This window comes from Numida meleagris, chromosome 1 (genome assembly GCF_002078875.1).
Source record: "Numida meleagris isolate 19003 breed g44 Domestic line chromosome 1, NumMel1.0, whole genome shotgun sequence".
In the NCBI taxonomy this organism is placed as follows: domain Eukaryota; kingdom Metazoa; phylum Chordata; class Aves; order Galliformes; family Numididae; genus Numida; species Numida meleagris.
Genome location: NC_034409.1, coordinates 39,680,781 through 39,697,892, shown reverse-complemented (window position 1 = coordinate 39,697,892; position 17,112 = coordinate 39,680,781). Strand labels below are relative to the sequence as shown.

Here is a 17,112-nt window from a genome sequence, read left to right as displayed (position 1 = left end):
GATAGTTCTCTGCATGCATAATCATAGCCTACGCTTACTCTACTCTACTCTAATTTTTATTTATGCTGTTCTTTTAATTCTCCTAAAAAAAATAATGAAAAAGAAAATGCAGAGCAAGCAAAATCAAGTTACTGTTTACTGTTTTTTTTACTAATCCAAAAAGGTTTACGCACTGCTTTGATTTTTGGTAAAGCAACAAAACAAATCCTATGAGAACAACTCATAGAATCAACTCCCAAAGCTGCTACCCACCATCTCTCACATTAATTTTAATGTTGCTTGTTCTGCACCCACCATGCAACATCCTCTGTTCTACACTAACTGCCCTCTGCGCTCTTTCATCTTCCTGAAACTATGATGTGGGGACTCATATCTGAAGAATACTGTTTCTGAACTTCATGTGAAATTCCACTGGTCTCATGGACATGGTTGGCAGGATTTTTTTTGTTTTTTGCAAGGATTTTTTTGAATCATATTTTTAAATAATAAGAGAATTAAATGCCATCAACTTGAATGATGATTTTCCCTTAGAAATAAACGTTCATTTCTGCAGTCATCAGCAGCAAAGAGTGAAAAACTCAATTTAATAACTGAACTGGAAGCACTAAACTTTTATACTGATACTACACTGTATTAATAATAGAATCACTAAATATTCTTCCATATTTGAAAGACTTTTTCCAGTTAGAACATATATTTTATTAATACATTTACAAAAATAAAAATTGCTTCTGACCATTTGCTGATTTAACATTAAATGAACATTATCATAATGCATACAGGTTGAGAGAGCTGGGGCTCTTCAGTCTGGAGAAGAGAATGCTCTGGGGAGACCTTATAGTGACCCTCCAGTACCTGAAGGGGCCTACAGGAAAGCTGGGGAGGGACTTTTTAGAAGGGCAGGTAGCAACAGGACAAGAGGAAATGGCTTTAAACTGGAAGAGGATAGATTTAGACTAGATATTAGGAAGAAACTCCTTACTATGAGCGTGGTGAGACACTGGAACAGGTTGCCCTGTGAAGTTGTGAATGCCTCCTCCCTGGAGGCATTCAAGGCCAGGCTGGATGGGGCTTTGTGCAGCCTGGCCTAGAGGGAGGTGTCCCTGCCTATAGTAGGGGGGTTGGAACTAGATGATCTTAAAGGTCCTTTCCAACCCAAACAATTCTACGATATGATTCTATGAAATCAGCAGTGAAAATTCTTTACAACTCCATGGCTAGAAAACTTGGATGATAAAATCATGACCAGTAAGTTAAAAACACAGAAATATTTGCAGCTTTCTAATTATTTATGTTAAAAATATAACTGTGCTATTTCTTTGTTTGTTACAAGAATGAATTGCTATTATGAGTCTGCTGTATTAACAACTTGAAGACTGCTGAAAAATATGAATTCATCTTGTACCATCTCCTTCATTTTCCTCAGCATATTGGAGTGGTAGCTTTCCTTAGAGTTAGTAAAAAAACCCCAAGGAAATGTTAAAAAATCTGTTTTGATAAGTTATGGTTCTTTGTTACAAAAGCCTAAAGAAACCCAAAATAAAATGGATTAGCATGAAAATAATACAATTTGTGGAGATGCCCCTGGAAACTAGAGAACTTAAGACAGCTGTTTTTTTAAAAACTGTCTGGTATATTCACATTTGTCACAGTCTACTTCTGACACTGACAAGTGTCATTTTTGTTTATTACTGTCCGGAACATTGTTTTTCCAGTGACCATCATTGTAGCAGACAGCTCTGTCTCCTGGGGGAGGCTGCATATAGCGCCATTACAGAAGCAACAATGAGACGTGCTCATCAGTAACACTGATCCTTAAACACCAGTGACTTGATGACCAGTCTGTATATCTTTCAATACTTCAGTGCTTCTCCTTTTTTCCTAGACACCGGTAAGCAATCACACAGACATCAACAAATAAACCAAACCAAACAGAAAAAGAGGTAGGCAAAAGCATTGCCTGGGTATAAAATACATGAAGTTAGTTCCAAGAACAGTGCAAACTAGTGTTTACAGACAGGCTACAACTTCCTGATGAAACTTACAAAACCTAAATGATGAGAGTAAACCTCGAGTGACAAATAAAAACAGGTTGCACAAAGCACTGTAGTGGCCATGGTTGTACATGCTACCTTGACGTGCAGAAGCTACAGAGTTCAGCAGATATAAATGGTCATTAGCCTGTCTGGTTGTGTAGCTGAGAGAAGAATTCATTTATCAGAGCTTCTAACCAAGGATAGATGGTGTCTCGTTGTAGCATGGTTGAGCCAGGGCCGGTGGCACACAGTAAGGTACTACTTGCCCATCTTGGCTTCCCCTCCTGATCAGTGATCTCAGTAGGGTTGGCCAGGGTATCTAAAGTAAAATTCATCTCTGCACCTATGGAAGCAGAGTAAAAGCTTTAAGCAGTCTATTAAAGTAGAGATTTGGGTCTAAATTCATAATACTATCACCTCATACACAGGTCTCATTTCAGTATCTTGAAACATTTTTTACACATTATGTGCCCCTGCCTGAAAAATGTGGCTGATTTTGCACTCCTAGAGACGAAACTTTGAAGCACCATGACTTTTTTCATCTTGAAACCAGAAGCAAAAACCTAGAGTCTGGCGAATTCAAGCAGACCTTTTAATCACAGGTGTCACCCTGGGCTGTGACAGCAGAGCTTAATAGCCAATCCTTGCAGATTACATGCACAGATACTATTACAAAAAGCAGGATAAAAGGCAAGTGCTGGTTCTGCAAGTCTACATGAAAGGAAAAGAGAAACATCAAGTCCACATTCAGCAAATCTTGTAGCCTAATCAGAAAGCTGCACATCATACATCGCAGAGTGTCTAGGTACAGATGGCTAAGAACATTAAAAGAGGTAGTTATGGTTATTGTTCCTTACATAGTTGAGTATAGAAAAGACATCTTGATATTGTATTTGGCTATAAAATGAACTTCCTCAGCGAGATATCGCCAGAAGGAATCTAATGGAAATGTCTGTTTAGTGAAAATCAAATAATTACCTCGCCATTATCATCTCATGTGTCACATTTAATGTTAGCATTTCTGAATCAAGGAAAATTCAAGAAAGGTCTATTTGAAATCGCTACAAAACCCATATGGCAAATAATTTAATTGGGCTACTTTTGCTAATGAAGCTAAGTATTCCACACAGCAATATTTCTCCCTCTTTGTAGAGCCAAATGTTAACATAAACCACCCTTTAATTTAATCTTCCTATCCATCTTGAGGAAACTTGTTAAATTTTTGATTATTGGAGTCTCTGAAATATAGCTTATTCAGACCTAACTTCAGCCACTTCATAAAAACTACTGATTTGCACTCAAATAGCACACTGGAGCAGTTTGAAAGGAAAAAAAAAAAACAAAACATTTGTTCTGTCTCCGCTGATGTATAGAGTAATTTTCTGAGATTCTTTCATTGCAATTTGCAAACACATTAGCTTAGACTATAAAACAAAAGTAATCTGTACTACCCATGGCCCAGAAGAGGCAGAAGCAGAAAGTTAGAAAACATAACAAATGTCTGAATCATCCTGAGGCAGGGACACACTTTACCTCAACGCAGAACAATATCCAAAATGTCTCATCTATTTTTCTAACTGACAAACCAAGCCTGGCCACTGAACACCTCATTCTGCAGTATATTCTCAACGCGGGCTGTGTTATGCATTTATGGAGGGCCCTGGAGAAGGAAAACATATGGCAGACTAATTCAGGGAAGCAACACTGCAGTTGCATTACGAGAGTTCTTCTGGCCCCTTTGTCCAGTTCTTTCCCTTTCTTCTTTCTCTAGCAAACTGCCACGCTGCCATAGGTCCCACAGCAGCCCCCAGAAAAGGAAGCTGCTTAACACACAAATGCTGAAATTCTCTATCGAATGATCCAGTGCAGAATCTAGCAGGTCCCACTAAACAGGTTTAGTGAGTGCACAACTGCATTTGTGGGTAGGAAGGGACAACATAATGGATATCACTATGGAAAGCGATTGTTTCAACACATCTCAGTGTGGATTTTAAACAAATGAACAAAACACCACACGATGTATCTAAAATTGCATTTCAGCATCTGGCAAAAAGGAAATACCTGTTCAAGATCATCTAGCTCAAGCAAGCCCTCAATAAAAGCTTCTGTAAAAAGAAAATATGAAATTGCCTGTCAACAAATCAGTAGATGCCCTTTCTGAAGCTGACAGGCACTTTTTGGCATTAATGTAATGACCATAAATACTTCCTTGCACGGGGTACAATCAATTGCTTTAATCAATTTCTACCATCGCTTAATAAAGTATGCAGACAATTTTCTAATCTATGCTTTGCAGTGACATTAAATATGCATGTTCAACAAACTCTGGCAGAGCTGTCAGTTTCTTTTCCTTTTGTCAAAAATCAGCGTTTTGCGCATTAGGTTTCAGTCCCGTCTCAAGAACATCTGAAGTGTGGGCTCTTAAGCAAAAATTAATTCCCCTACAACACAGCAACACAACCCACAGCAGTGTCAGCTGCTAGTAAAGCTCTGTGATACATGGAGATTGTAGGATGAAATTTGAAATGTTGCTTTATGAACAGAACAAGCTGACAACGGAAAACAGAAAAATGAGGGTGCATTCAGGTATGTGAATATACAGCAGTTAATCAAACATATTTGTTAACTATTTTCTTAAAGCATACATCAAGCAATTCAAGGCAATTAGTCTGTGTGAGAGCAAAAACCAGAGAGAGTCAGAAAGAAAATAAAATATCAAAGAAATCAGATGTATTCTCCTCTGGCCTTGGCATCATTTGCTTCTTCCTGTTCTTTCTCCTTCTTCATCTTCTCCCTAAACTAAAACGGGAATCAGGCATAGTTGCTACTTGCTTTTCTTTGCACTAGACAGTTCCTCTGAGCATATGGTAAGAAAATTCTTTAAAGTTCTTTTATATTTAATCTTGCAACATCCCAAAGAATAAGCAAAGAAGGAGAGAGAGGTTAAGTTATCCCAACTGCAAAGCAATTTCTGCTTGATGTGAAATCCATATCTACTGTCTTGTAATTTACCCAGTACTCTCTTCTAAACATGAGTTTGCAAAGAGATGTAACAACAAAACAGACCAGTGTGCTTTTGTGACTTTCAACCGCTATCTTCCATGCTTATTACAGATAACACCCTTATCTTGGCCTGTTTAGAAAACACATCTGCTTTCTGTTTTTGCTTTGTCAATATTAAGAAGTAAAGTATTTGAACAGATAACTGAAAATGATGAGAAAAGCAAAGTGGACTCTCAAAAGGGAGATATGGAGGAAAGGAGGCAGGGAGGTGCGAGGGAAAAATAAGAGATGAACAGAGAGTAAGAACTATTTGAAAGATTGAAACTGGGACAACATTTGGCACACGACCAGCACTGAAAGCAGACAGAATAAAACTGGGAAAGAAAGCACTGGCTGGATATAAAAAAACACTCTTCTTTTTCTCTAAAACAATCTAAGGGATACAAGGTAACATTCTACTATATCTGAAATTTAAAGGGGGAAAAGGAAAAGCATGACGAAGTACATAGTTGAAACCATCTTCTATCGGTTGAACTAAGGAGCAGTTAAATTAAATATTTATTGTTTCTACCTTTCCCCTTAGTGAATATTTGTGGAAGCAAGTGAAATTACTGGAGCTAATACAGGGTGAGGAAGTCAAGAATGCTAGTGCTGAAATCCCAGAGTGCTTGCTGACTTGCTTTGACACCACGTTCAAGTCAGTGTTCAGTTTCTCTACTAATAATGCAAACACAACAATACGCAAGTCATGAAGGAGCTGGGATGGTTAATTAGTTAAAGTCTGTAGCATTCCAAATAAACAATGACAACTTTTCAGTTTCCTACAGTACTTACATGGACCAACCGCAAACTTAGCTTATGTCTATAAAAATGCTGACTTCAGTGGGTGAGAAACAAGGCAACCCTGTTTTTAAAAATGTCACCTTTGAATTACCAGTCTCTTTGCCATGAGGATCAAATGTTCGCAACTCTGAGACATTCCTCTCCAGAAAGAAACCACATGACAGTCTGAGTTCTTCTTTGGCCCTGAAGTTTTTAAGAACATTGTGTGTGTTTTTTAAGCATTATAAACAGTGAATTTTTCATCCCTCTGTTCATGTTTTGCACCATCTTGTTTTACAAACTTCTATGAAGCTACAAGTGCTTCTCACTGTGCATTTGTAGAAAGCTCATCACATTTGACTCTCTGGGCAAGGCTGTATTAAAAAGAAACAATATGTTTGATAATAAATTTAATATGGTTCACCTGCCACCGCTATTAATACTACATTTATCCTACTAAATCCCAAAGAGGTATGCCCTTACCAGCAGTCAAATTATTCAACCGGAAAGTAAATGTACTCATGGAGTGGCTTAAGCCAAGAAAGAAAAGCAGTACAGGGCCAAAGGGCTGCAAGACTGTTAACAGTATTTACTGTCAGTTGACAGTACTTACAGGATTGCTTAAACACAGTAAAGTGAATCCAGTAGTAATTCTGAATTGCTTTACTGTTCTGTCTCACTGTCACAGAGAATTCTTTTTTGCTTATTGTTTCTTTTGCACGTTGCACATGTGACCTAATTAAAGTACTAAAATAAGCAATTTTTGTCTTCAGTTGCCTTAAATGAAATCACACCACCTTATAAGACATAAGTTATATTCTTTTTATAATTAAAAGATTGAGATAGAAATATTTACTTTGTATAACACTGCAGTTATACCAGTGTGTGACTGAATGCGTGAATAAACATCACATTAAAAATCTGTCATTTCTGCATAAATAAAAATGTATAGACTATTTATAGTCTTTAAAATACAATGTCACGTGACATTACAGAACTCAATCTATGTTGTGAAAGGATCACCTATACCTGAGGCACTTGACTACACATCCTTGATTTACACAAAGGAAAAGGAAGAAGATCCCAATTTAGAAGCCTCTGTGGTAGCAGTTAAGAGATTTATATCCCTCTGTGCAAAATTAGTGAGGCCTTTGATGCCAGGGCGGTCTAAAACCCTTCAGCTTGGTCAGTGTACCACAGTGAAATAATAACCTTAATAAATGTTATATAAATTATAGCATAAGAATAGCAGGAGATGGTATGCTCAAGCATAGATATGACACAGAAACTATGAGACATTATTTATGAGTGCTGTAGGTCTTTATTTTGCCTTGATTCCTTTTGAAGTCTTAAGCAGTGTAACTAAATAAATACTGAAATATATCATCATTTAAACTGATAATTACCTTGGCAGGAGGCAAAAGGTTGTGCTGCAGGAGTGCAGGAACACCTCCTTTGAAAGTCCACTAAGTATATTGATTTGGCATATTCTGTATCACAAGCCTGTTTATTAAAAACAGCACTTCACTTACACTTAATCTTCCAAACATCAGTAGAAAATTTCACTTCTGAAATTTCTGATTTAACATAATAAATAATAACTTCCTATTTTTTCCATTACAGTACCCAGAATAAAATGGATAGCTTGTTTCAAGTAAGAAAGGATCCAGAAACTAATTCAGTTATCAGCTTTTAGTTATTGTGTGTGCACCAAGAGTCTCCCTGAGGCTATGCTAATAATGTCCTATACTAATCCATGAGTTAAAACTAGTCAAATTTGGGCACCATACAGCATGGTTTTCTGCCTGAAGGTAACAGGTGGTCCCATCCCATCAAGGATTTTGGCACTTCTCCTTGAAGAAGAGAGGCAAAAGGCACGTACCATCTCAAGATTAAAAAGGCAAGACAAAATGGAGTCAAGTTCAGCTGGGTTGAGAGCCTTGAAGGGAGGGTTTCCCAGGCTGTGGGGATTGCACTGAGCTGGCCACACTGCTGGCTTTAGCTGGTCCTCAGTAGTGAAGATTCATCTGATCTGAAATTCGTGGTAGAGCATGGAAAAACCCTTGCCCTGAAAATGAAAGTAGGAGGACTACTATAAAAAGCAGAGTCTGACATTTTTTTTTGACTGGGACAGCCTAATTCTTCCTCCTGTTTAGTTCAACCTACCTCCTTTAAAGCAAAGCCAGGCAATTCTGTGTAACTACACAACTTCATACAGAACCAAAATGGTAGTACAGCTTTGAAATGACTAAGAATACAATGAGGAAGTCCCAGGACATCCAGTACTAATCAAGGAACTGCATTAGAACTAGGAAATGAATCCCCTGAGGGCACGGAAGGGATTGCCCCAGGCACTGAATACAGCCCTCTGCCATTGCAGGCAGGCACTAAGAGATGCTTAAGCCTGCATGGCCTTAAGGAATACTCAGCACATTGCCTAGGCAACAAGGTGTAGAACACTCCCTACTACCCTGAAAGAACTTGATAATTTCCATGCCAAAAGCTACAGCGAAGTATACAAAAGAGTCAAAAGCTACATAAATCTCTAAACCACTGGAAGGATGAAGGAGAGTTCAAAAATACCCCAATTTCTTAAGTCTTTGCAACAGCACAAGAACAGCCTAGATGAAAATGTCCAGAGGGTAACATGGGGGGATGGACAGGACTTTTTTTATCTTCTCTACTATTTGCAGAGCACAGGGGACAATGGAGCTCTTTGCATTGGCATTGCCCTTTTGCAGTGCTTATGGAGTTTTTGAGATTTTTTATTCAGCTCAGTGAAAAGCTGGAGGGCCTGGCTTGCTTCACGAGATCCTAGACAGGTTCAGCAAAAATGACCTGTGCAGTTTTCATGTAGTGTAATACCACACCCCAAAGCTTCCTTTCAGTCTTGTTCTCCTTATTCCTTTCCCCAAGTAATACTCCCCCTCATTCCTTTAAGGAGTTAGTACACTGAGAGTTTGGTTTGCTGGCTTTAAATTTTGGCAGGTTAACTTCACTCACTGCTCAGTTCTAAGCAATATGTGCCTCTCCCCAGACCAAGAAAAAGCTATTTACATTGTATTTAGACTTTATTTTACATTTAGCCAGTTTAACATGACCAGAAGGCATCTTCCTTTGAGATGCCAAATTCCCTAAACAATAGCTGTAGCTTGTGGAAAGATAAAGACACTCAGCAAGATGCTTAAGAACATACTCAACTACTTTCAGTAGTCTGAAAACATTTGAGACTACTTCTGTGCTTAAAATTAAACATATGTTTATATAATTAAATCAGTGAACAGTCAGGCTTGGAGATAGTCATAATTGTAAAACTTGGATGAAAAAGCCCTGATGCTTTCTGACAATAAATCAATCATAAAATCACAGCATTTTAATTATGGCTTGTTGTTCTGCTCAGGGGTGCCTACAGTTTTGTTTTTTGATGGCTGCATGCTAATTTAATTCTGTACATAAATAAAGTACGCCTTGAGAAAGGTAATGTATCTCACACATTAGTATACTGCAACATCAGACATAGTTTTCACACAAGACAAATACATTAGTTTCTGCATGCTTTTATCTCATCTTGAAATTAATACATTCCTAGTATGTGAATAAAAGGCAAACAAACAAATGATAAAATTCCCATAATACTACCATGCAACAGAAGCCAGATCATCTCCTGGATCTCCCTTACGGAGACTCTGAATATCCCATTGTTGATCTTGTAATGGTTATGGACATCTTAGGCTCAACATAGTTTCACTGTTATCTTCATGTTCCTTGGGATCTAAGATAGAACAAACTGTCTTTACACTGGTCTCTTGTGATTATATAGATAATAAAAAGTGCTTCCTTTCACTGCTTTTAGGTTACTCAAGATACTCTTTTATCTCTTCAAGATGTTTCTAAAACTGTAAGCAGACATTCATCTCAACTATTATCTAACTCCAAAACTAAAAATGATCCCATGTTGTCAAATGTTAAATTTCGAACAGTTCTGAAACAATTAATATAGCTAGTAGTATTTTTTAAAAGAAAAAAAGAAACAACTGGATTTTCCTCAGAACATCTTTGTCTTTCACACTGCAAAGTCAACTATCTTTAATTTTGTATTTTAAAAAGTCAAATAAGTGCAAAATAGTTTTTTAGAGGGCTAAACGGAATTACAGAGCAGATTCCAAAGCCCTCAGCTGCTTTGTGTGGTCCTTGACTTCCAAATTATCTCAATTAATCTGTTTTTCTAATGATACATTACCTTAATTTAGAACTACCCATAGGACTTTGTCACTGAAATTAACATAGGCAAAATAAAAGTATCTAATCTGATGCGTTAATAGGATAGGAAAGTATGTGAGTTATAAAATGCAAATAATTAATACAGGCATATGCACTTATAGCTGAATCTTCTTTTCAAGGAAATAAATCTGTCAATTCTTTTCTCATCTATAGAGGAGCTCTATCTCTATCTCTGTGTATTCTCCTGCATGCAGACACAGGTACATGTGAAAGGCAGGTTACCAAATTTAAAGAAATCCTATAAAACTGCATTGCAACTAAAAAATTTTTCTCTCATACTACGTCCTCTTTGTTTTGATGTTTGGGGGAAGAGCTGAAAAGAATTTAAATGGGATCTTCTGTTCAAGAATTAAAGAAGTGAAAATTCCAAATTTGAAAGAATTCTTAACTTACACATGGAAAGTCAATGGAATTTTAAAACTCATTTCAACCTTAGTAGGATCAGATTTGGAAAATATTTTTTCTTTTAGGAAAAAAAGTTTGGCTGGCTTTGCTACCATGTCATTTTTCATTCTCTTCTAACTGAAAAAGGATATTCTGCAGTATAAAATTTAATAAACTGTAATTATTCAAATGAATGAAAATTATTCCAGGTAACTAATTTTTATACCCAAGAGAGCCTTTTGATGAGCTGGACAAACTGACATAAAAAAAAACAAAAAACTTTTAATGACTTAAAGTTCTGGCTTTGATGAGAACATTTATTACATTTAAGAAAAAAACCCACCTGTATTTAATATAAAATGGCTCCTTCATACAGTTCCTTCAGAATGACTTTTCATATCCCACTAAAGCACATTACTTTTGTCATGTTGGAAGTACTCTTAGACTGATTTTAATGGAAGATTTATAATATGTACTGTTATATGAAAGCAGACATTGCTTTAGATTATCTTGTATGCTTTCACTCCATAGCCACCGAAATCTTAAAGTCTGCTGAATGTTCTACATTTAACCTATCACCCAAAAAGCATTTGGGAGTAAGGATTGTCTTTTCTTTCTTATTTCTACACAATGTAGAGTCCGTATAGCATAATGCTATAGCAGTAATATATCTTGAAGTACAATAATATCCTCCTCATCCTGCTATCAATTGCCCTGATTTTCCCGGGATACTCCACCTTGCACACCATACAGTCTTATAACAGAAAAAGGAAAGATTTATGTTCTCTTTAGCTATTAATTTTTTTATTATTATTAAGCAGCTTAAGCTTGCATACATCGTGACAGAAAAAAAAAGTTTGGCTTGTTTTTACTTAACTACTGTGGCTGTTTCTTAAAGGGAAGCTTGCAAAGTGATTTTGATTTTGATTTGTTGAAAATACACGTTTTGAGATAAACGTGTTAATGGTGCTAACAAAATGGATCAGGGACTGAAAGGACATCTTGTACTGTTAGTTCTCTGATAGGTCAGTTTTTACAAGAGATTTATCTTTTGAGGTCAGGACAAAGCTGATGGGTTTCATGAAATATGAGATTCTTTTTAAAACAATATAGAACTATTTTCAGCTGAATGAACATATATTTTGCCGTCCCTCTTCCTCCTCCATTCTTCTCCTGACCTATAACCTCTACATTCCATTTCCTATTTCTGTTCATGCCAAATGCCCTTGGGTGAAAAGCTGGGACCAAATCAATTTCTTTCACTACAAATCTGTTATGTCCTCTTTCAAATCAGTTCCTCTTCTGACCAAGAAGCAATTATTTTCCAGTCCTAATGAATATCAGATCTTCTGCTTATACATAGTTTTTGCTTCACCTCAATCCCTTCTGCTGTCATGTGATATATCAATTTCTTCAATCAGCTGAATAGGAGTCATCCTCCCTTTTTGGTCTTTCCTACCTGCTGCCTATCTTCTCTTCACTTTCCTCCCATTTCTTTCCCTCCTCCTGCTTTCAAAGTCAAATTCTTCTTACACTCTTTTCCTTCATCTCTTCCATGTCATTTTGTCTCGAATTTTTATCCCAACAATGCAGTTGTCCTTGCTGACTCTTCTGTCCAGTTTCCAACCTCTCCCCAATTATTTCCCTCAGCTCAACTCTCCTGTTATTTCTCCCTCTGCTCTTTGACCTTCTGACCTCTTCTGCTTTTCTGAGTCACTGTTTTCAAATACTAAGCAAGAATCAGGCAATTTCTAGTTTCAGTACCTTTTTTTCCTATGATCATACTACTGAAAATATTTGTATCAGCTACTGCAGCATACTTCACCATCCTATCACTGCTTCACCATCCTAGTTCATTAACTGGGAAGCTTCTGGTCAGTGATGGCAGTCTACCAAAACAGAAATACTTGTAGTTCATACTTACTGTTATCCTTGCAAGTGATGCAGCTGTCCATAAAATACCCAAGATTTTCTAAAGTGATAACAAGTGTTTTTGTATGTCCACAGATTTATATTGAGAAATTGCTCAAAAATGCCTGATTCAGAATATTAAGCATCCCTCTCCAGCAGAAAAAAAATGTTGGCTTAAGTTTGGGTATGGAAAAAAAAACATCATCTTGAATACTTTGGTCTTTTGAAAATCTCAGTGGGTATATATTAATATGTATGGCCATATTTTTTTTTGTAATCAGGCAATAGATGTTATTTTGGGTATAAGTATTATAAGTATTATAAGTATTTATCACCCTGTTAACAGAAGTACTTAGAAGCATGAAGTTCCTATGGCGAACATGGCACTTTGACATTTTTAGCTCCATGCAATTACTACCTACCTCAGAAGTAAACATTATATTGACTCTGTAATTTTAAGTGTCCGGAGAAAGACAATAGGCTGTACTGGGACACTACAAGGGAATGTGCAAGGCAAAAATAACACTATGGAGCATTTTTTGGATCTGCAAATAGACTTCTCTACATAGAAGTCATGCTCATACAAAATAACCTTGAAAAACAGAGACAACATAGGTATTTTTCCCTTTTTTGTGACATGTAATATGTGACTGGGAAGAGAACAAAAACCACCAAGATGCGTAACTAGGTTTTGTTCCTGGATCTCAAAGACACAAGTAAGCAACCCAATCCAGACTGCATATTAACAAGTCTTTCACTGAGGGCTGTGTTGTAAACAGTATCATGTCTTAAAATCAGGTGCAGTTCATACTCATTAGTTTCAAGCCATCCCGAAGTATAGCAATACTTTCCTTTGCTAGAGTTCAGGAACACATGCACTTACATTTGTTTTTGTTTCCCATGTAGGAACCTTACAGTAAAGTTTATTCTTTCTCAAGAATTTCTTTAATAAAATATGTGAATTTAAAAAATCTGTTTGAAAGACATAAGTAAAATAGCTTTTCCTGATGTACTAGCCTACACTTACCATTATGACCATATGAATTTCCATTTCCAAACTTGCCAAGAGCAAAGTATATTTCAATGAGAAGTAGTGGGCAGGGGAAGAAATCATTCACCTAAGCATTCTGCGCACAGATTTTGCAATACAGAACTTCCGACTTCTGCAACACTAGATTACAGAAAAATAAAAGCAAATTTTGCTAGCCATTTTTGCACCTTACAACAGTTATTTTCCAGCCCTAGCTAGTATTTTGCTGTTTTCTATATGCTGTGCTGTGCTGCTTCTCCCACACAGAAAGCTTGACTTACGATGCCAAACACAGGAGTTGTAATGCTTTTTTTTTTAGACCAGAATTCCAGCTGACTGCCATGAAAGGAAAGACAGAACAAGGTAGAGACAAACAGTTTTCCTCATTGGTAGCCTGAAAGCTCTTTACAATAAGCTGACTGCTTCCCATGTCAGAATTTCTGAGACTCTTTCAACCTGTTCTCTGTTGAGCCAAGTAGAGAGAACAGATGCCATAGTTTGTCTCTGTAGTGACTTCCTATAATTATATTTCTTAATCTGTTGGTACGTGAAGAACAACTTGTTACACTGACATTCTGTATTTCTATAGATACCTACCTATTTTGATTCCTCTTGTTGCCACAAACTAAAAGCTACATCATAAATAAAAAAATAATAATAACCTCTTGGGTTAAAGGAAGAATTATTGGAAAGAATTATCCCAATAGCTTGAATTTCTGCTTGAAAAATGTGCACATCTCCCTCAGATGAGATCTTTTTTCACGCACGAGATCCCACACTCAGGCATTAGCTGCTGTGGAAATTTTGTCAACTGCAAATAGCCAAGAAGGCTCTCAGGCACACAAATCTGTCAGAATTTCTTCCTTTATCAGCTTAATACTACCCACTGGCATGAAGAAAGTGAGTCATATCCTAGCCTTGTCCCTGGTTAAATTGATTTAGGTAGACTGAAATTACATGTTTGAAAACAACCAGAGTTCACAGATACATAAATTAAAAAGCTGTTAATTTATCCTGATAGAGAAGGAATTTGGCAACGTGATTCATTTACATTCGAGGGCACAAATATTATTAATATGAAGGTCAATGAAGAAGAGAGTTGACCTTCCAAATAATTTGTTTTAGTTTTGAACTGTCAGATTCTATATATGAGCTATGAATATAGTATTCACTCTCTTGCCATGTAAAGTGACATGGGTTTTGTTTCCCAAAACAGGGTTTTGCAGAAGCTCAGAGTGTGTCACTACACTGTGAAGTGTGGCGTTCTAAAGCAATTTGTAAGGTTATTGGTAGAAAAGATTGTTCCATTTATGTCAGTGTGGAGCTGCTGCTAGTAAAATGAGGTATAAAAAAGGAAAATATTTTATACAAATAAAGAGTCAAATAACCTTTCTATATTCTTCCTCACAATTATTCTCTGTCTACTGCAATACAAGGAAAAAGTTGCTGAAGGAAAGCTGTTGAGGGCAGACTTGGAGACAGCATTACAGCATTCTGTAAGCATTCTGTGAAGCTGTTTAATGCAGATCCACTGCTTCTGTCAGATGCCAGTAACACGCTTTGATTTGTAATCTTTATGCTGATGAGCTATGTTACTGCAGACTCCAGTCACTCTTTTAACTATTTTTTAATGAACTACTGGACTTCAGTAAGCTATTCTCAACTACAGTAATTTATTAGTTACCTTAAAGAGATTGTATTTTATAAAATATAGGTTAGACAGTCAATATGAAGAATTGTTTACAGACTCACCTGTACAGATTTAACAAAAATGGTTAAGGCTGCAAAAACAAGCAGTTGAAAGTTTAGAAAAGCATGGTCTTCGTTTTGCCCTCTGGTTAATCCATCCATCACACTAAATTATTAAAACTTCATGAGACTTTCATATCCACATTATAATTTTTTGGAGGATATATAAGATTTTTTAAAGCAGTTCATAACAACTGCCTTATTTTTTTTTTTCATAAAGAGGGAAAATAAATATGTATCACAAGCAGAGTTTGAAGTTTGAACCATCAAAAGCTGCAGGGGATATTTTTGCCATACACCTGAACTGTTGTAAGTGGTAGTTACACAGCTGAGAGACGAAAGTCAGTGTTCCAGCTGCGAGGAGCTCAGGTTGAATTCTGCGCCCACCTGGAAGATCCACGAAATGATAAGAGACAGGAGAAGAAAAGCATGGTTTTACAGAAGTCATGCAGTGGACACAAAGCAGACAGAAAGAATCCATGAGGAATCCACGCTTCAGCTGGATTGCTCAAGCAGTATCTAGGTAATCTCAATGAACTGTTGTTCATTCTGATGTAGCTCTTCTGCTTCAGACTCAATATTTCAAATCATAAAACCTTACTACCAAAACTCTTAGAAAGTACACTAACCCCAGGGGAATTTCTGGCCAAACCAAAAAAAAAAACAAAAAAAAACACCTGCATAAGGAGAAAATGGAAATTCAATTAAAGTTGAGCTACAAAGGAAATATTTTCATTATGTATTTCCAATATCTTTTTATTTTCTTTTTCTTTTTTTAAGTCTGTCTGGATCTTAAGAGACCTTAAGTAAGCAGAAAAATAATTAAAAAAATGTTTTCCGTATGTCTACAAACTCTACATCAGATATTACTTTTATGGTAAATTTGAATGATTGTTACTCTACCAAATCAGTTACAAGAATCCATGAATAATGCAAAGACCCAAATGGACGTGAATAAAGTTCAGTGCAAACTGCTGAATCGAAATACTTTGACTTCAAGTACACCATTTTGGCCATGCCAGGTCTTTTTTTTTTAAACAAACAAATGAACAAAAACATGGCACTGCAAAAAAGTGAGGTTCTGACATGAAATCTGACTTTATATAATACTTGACATTCATCAAACAGTTCAAAAAAGTATGGCACTTGGCTGCAACGACAGTGTGGTCAAACTTGGGCTTGGAAAATCGAGTTAGTTTGGTAAACTTCCAATTACTCAGTGGAAGCAAAAGATTAATTTTAATAGAATGCATTTTAATCAATCTTGAGAAGCATTCTGAAAGACAAATGCAGATCTTCTCTAGAGCCTTAAGATAGTTTTATAAATAGAAGAAAGAAAAGCTGAATTGCAAGAAAAAAAGTGAAAGCTATTTTGGGGGGCAGAAAAAAAGAGTTTAGCTCGCAAATGTAGAAGTTAATATGAACATGACACTAAGTTGTGAAGGAAAACAGAGAAGTGAAAACATTGATGTATTACAAAGGGGAAAGACAACTTCTGAACTGGGTAAGGGGAGAGGTTGCAAATATTTGGTTTTTTTTTTACTTTTTATCTTTCTGAGAAAATATTCTGTATTTTTGGTTTTCCTCAGTGAGTTGAAAAGTAGACAGCCAAGATGTTTGGCAGCTATTGATTATGCTTCCATAGAGTAAGAGAGGTAGATTTTTCTTGTGGTTATTGACTTTAAAATAGCAAGCACATGGCTGAATATAAAAACTGACAATCAATTGCAAAAGCTGCTATCAAGGAAAATAACTCAGAATAAGCAAAAGACAAGATTTTACACTCCCTTTTTTCCAGTAAGCAATATTTCCAGTTCGAAATCCAGTCACACTAACAAAGACTAATGCATTTACTCAAGAACTCATTAATTTCAGAAATGTAGTTTTTACTCTAAA

The 17,112-nt window shown here is 36.4% G+C and overlaps 1 protein-coding gene across 4 annotated transcripts in view; it reads right to left on the bottom strand.

Annotated features, from left to right (window-relative positions):
- The window catches only part of SYT1 (synaptotagmin 1), a 316,371-nt gene that overhangs the window by 227,166 nt on the left and 72,093 nt on the right, over positions 1–17,112 (bottom strand). Inside the window, exon 1 of one of the 4 annotated variants that reach the window (XM_021385241.1) lies at positions 9,501–9,863. The exons of the other annotated variants lie outside the window; for them this stretch is intronic. The gene's annotated coding sequence lies outside the window, so the exon portion shown is untranslated. Of the gene's footprint in view, positions 1–9,500; positions 9,864–17,112 lie in introns of those variants that run through there. 4 annotated transcript variants of the gene reach the window in all.